The sequence below is a fragment of the Triticum aestivum genome, chromosome 1D, assembly GCF_018294505.1.
Source record: "Triticum aestivum cultivar Chinese Spring chromosome 1D, IWGSC CS RefSeq v2.1, whole genome shotgun sequence".
Taxonomy (NCBI): domain Eukaryota; kingdom Viridiplantae; phylum Streptophyta; class Magnoliopsida; order Poales; family Poaceae; genus Triticum; species Triticum aestivum.
Genome location: NC_057796.1, coordinates 321848114 through 321851548, shown reverse-complemented (window position 1 = coordinate 321851548; position 3435 = coordinate 321848114). Strand labels below are relative to the sequence as shown.

Sequence of the window (3435 nt, the reverse complement as noted above, 5' to 3'; positions counted from 1 at the left end):
TCCTCTCTGGCGGCGCCGCCGCCCTGCTCTCGTTCCCCTCCCTATCCATCTCAATCTTCTCCCGCACCACCACGATCTTCAACCTCCTGCTGCCGTATGTCTCCGATTTGGATCGGAGTCCGTGTTCCCCCAGGATAAGTGCTGCAACACGAATCCATGGCGTGCCCGACCCAGATTTCAGAGGGACTTGGCTGCCATTAGAAGGAGCCCTCGACCGGAATCTCCATTAAATCGCTTCATATCGCAACTTTTGAAGAGTCGTCCAGGATCGTCTCAGCCGAGTTCGCCGGAAGAAAATCCGCCGCCCAAGCGTACTACATCTGAGCCGGAAGAACATCCCCTGCCGAACATGCTACCCCAGAGGTATGTACTAGCTTTTGCCAAATTATTCTGTAAAATTTTCATCTACAGTCATAAAAAGTAATGTTCTTCTTGGTCTGGTCAGAAAGTACTGCACCTTTTTTCTGCAATCTTTGTATTTGTTCTGCTTGAAAAAATCTAGGACTGATCTCTCTGCCATTGTTCAGATCACATATTCCTTTGCTAGAACACGTGAGCTGATTCCGACTTTGGCCTCAAGTTGCTCCCGTCAATGACAAGTGGTTAGTTTTATGGGGTTCACAATTGACTTTTTCAACTATAACACAATAGTCAGTGCATGAGACAGAGATAACTCATGTTGGATCGACACATCCATATCAGATAGCTATATTCAGCGCAAGTTATTGATATATTTCTTCAACTACCTCTCATTTACTGCATGTTGATTTTCTCATGAACTGCTTGCTGCAAATATAGGGAGGAGTGGGAGTGCTGTGTTCATGAAATTGAGTATCTCAGAAGAATTTGGTTTGGCACTTATTTTCCTCAACCTGTTATTCTTCAAATGTGCTTCCCATGGATTTGATAAATTTGGTGAGATAATGTTATGTGTCAGGTATGGCCATAAGATACTCATGAAACTTATTTTATTTTGCCTCACACAAGATGTATGTTGTTTAGACTCATGTACTGCCAGTACTGGTAGATCGATGATCTAAGGATCATATGAATGATTAATGGAGGATAATTCATATTCAGTTCTCCTCTCAATTTTTGTGGTGCCAAGCTTGATCTTTATCCATCTAACTGACTGAAAGTGCCTTCTAATCACTATTGAACGCATATGTTAGTTAGTTTGACTGTATACACCACACAAAAAGTAAAAAATGAATTCTAGAAAAAATTAGACACAAATACTACAGAACCAGTGGACCCTCGAGAAACAAAAGGCACACCTAAAGGATTTTTTTCTTAACAAAATGTATTAATTTGACTATTTAAATATAAAAAATGTGCAATCGCAATCTTGCTTTTTCAAGGAAAACAGGGGACTGCTACATACTCGATATGGATCGAGGCTAATTATTGATCTTCCAAGTTAAAAAATCTGAAAATAACTTTCATTTAGTAATGGATACATAGTCAAGAAAGGATGCCTTTCCCGAAAGATACAAAACAAAATCGTGTTCGTGTATGTCCGGCTGACAGATGAATCGATCTCCTTTCAAGTATCAACCCAGCAACCTTCGTGTACGTACATGTGTGCATCAAGGATGCACGGGTCCATTGGCCTGCGTACCACACATCCCTTCACTAATTCCATCAGTATCATTCTTAACAAGGTAAGTATGATTCCCTAATCCCTGATTTTATTAATTGATCTTTGATGCTTCATCCCTAATGTCGTTATACCTTATTGATTCTATAAAAGATCTCAAACAGGAACATACCATTTTTGAGGCTACGATTCCTATAACTTGCCTTGTCAATTTGATAAAATTACATGTGTAATGGAGGTTGTAACTTATTACGGTTTACATTGTCAGAATGATATCTGTGTCATCTCTGAACATATGTATATATTTGGTGTGCCGGATTTTCTGATGTAGATGCTATATAAGAGGAAGCTATTCGACAATCCTGCTCAAGTTGGTACGGATCAGATCGATTTTATTCAGTAAATATTTATGCTTGATAGATACAAGCCTCCCTCTTCTGTCCTTTTCTCCATCCTCTACAGGTCGCCAGCACATGTGAATCGTTCTCGTCAAGAGCATGCTTGTGACATCATTACTATATGTGATGCAGGGCAAAAGGATGCTGTCAGAATGTAAAAGCACATTTAACCATTTTCTGTTTTTTTCCTTGCCTGTTTTCGCCGTCGTATACACTGCATCTCCCACTGTAACGGACAGCCAAATTTGTATTCTTGAAAGTTTTAATCATTTCTATTGCAACTAAGTGTTCAAGTGCAATCTCTAGCCAAGTTCTCTTTGTTGTTGTGTTGAATTTTGAGGAAAGGCGGCCAAGCAGCTCGTGGCATCTATGTCACGCCTGCTCTGCCGTTGCCTTGACCCGCCGACGACGTCGCCGGTTGAGCCACAAGGGTGCAAGATCATCGTGGGGCCCATTGCATGGGCTCCGAGTATGCTTGATTGCCATGTCGGAGGCGAAGGTGCTAGAGCTTGGTGGCGTGTTTGCATTTCTGGATGCATGAATAATTGTCAAGGAGGCCGAAGCCAGCGCTATTACAGTTGGACTGAAGGAATTGTATAACGTATTCTGAGGCTCCTTGGTGGTGGAGATCGACTACGCAGTGGGGAAATGAGCTAGGGGCTGATTCTGTAAGCAGATCGTTGTCCTACCCAATTATTGTTGATATTAAATCTGCGCTGAGTAATTTTTAGGCATTATCACATCAGAACTGTCAAGAGGGACAAACAATGGGCTGGCTCATGAACTAGCCAATGATGCTAAAGCTCATGGAGACCTTGTGGTTGCGTATGGTGTCCCGGACCAACTCCATGATCAGCTCTGGAAGGAAAACAATGCAGCCTTGACGTCGGCCTAAGTCTTGATGTAATCCTCAAAAAAGATACTGCTTGCAGACATGTTATACATAAACATGCATGTTGTAGGTCTGTTAATTTTAATTTTGAATACTGAGATCTATTCAGATGCTTTCCTTACTCTTATGGCTAAAAAAATCCAGCAGACAGTGACTGAAATTTGTTAGTTTCACTCAACGTGCTGCTGCTTGATCCTGGTGTTGAGTAGGTATATGCATTGAATTTTCCGTTGTGCCAAAACTAACAAATTAAAATCTTCCAATTTGGTGCTACCATATTTCAAAGTAAGAACACTATGATGCAAAGGAATCTTATTATGTAGCCATATGTAATCTCAGTTTGTTGCTATGTATAAACTATGATAGGAGTAGGCCCATATAGATGTGTATCCATTTTTGCCTTCTACTGATCTATGACAATGGGGATGTGCTGGACTAAGTGGCCGTTGCTATTGAAGCAAAGGAGTGGAACTCACAATTTTTCAATCAGTGGAGGTTATCTTTCATATGGATTTTATTATTAGATACTTGCAGATGTGTGTCAC

The 3435-nt window shown here is 41.0% G+C and overlaps 1 long non-coding RNA gene across 1 annotated transcript; it reads left to right on the top strand.

Annotated features, from left to right (window-relative positions):
- Positions 1–525: 525 nt before the first annotated feature.
- LOC123169337 (uncharacterized) lies at positions 526–1767 on the top strand. Its single transcript, XR_006484753.1, has 2 exons — positions 526–602; positions 799–1767. It is a non-coding gene; the product is annotated as an uncharacterized lncRNA (long non-coding RNA).
- The last annotated feature ends 1668 nt before the right edge of the window (positions 1768–3435 follow it).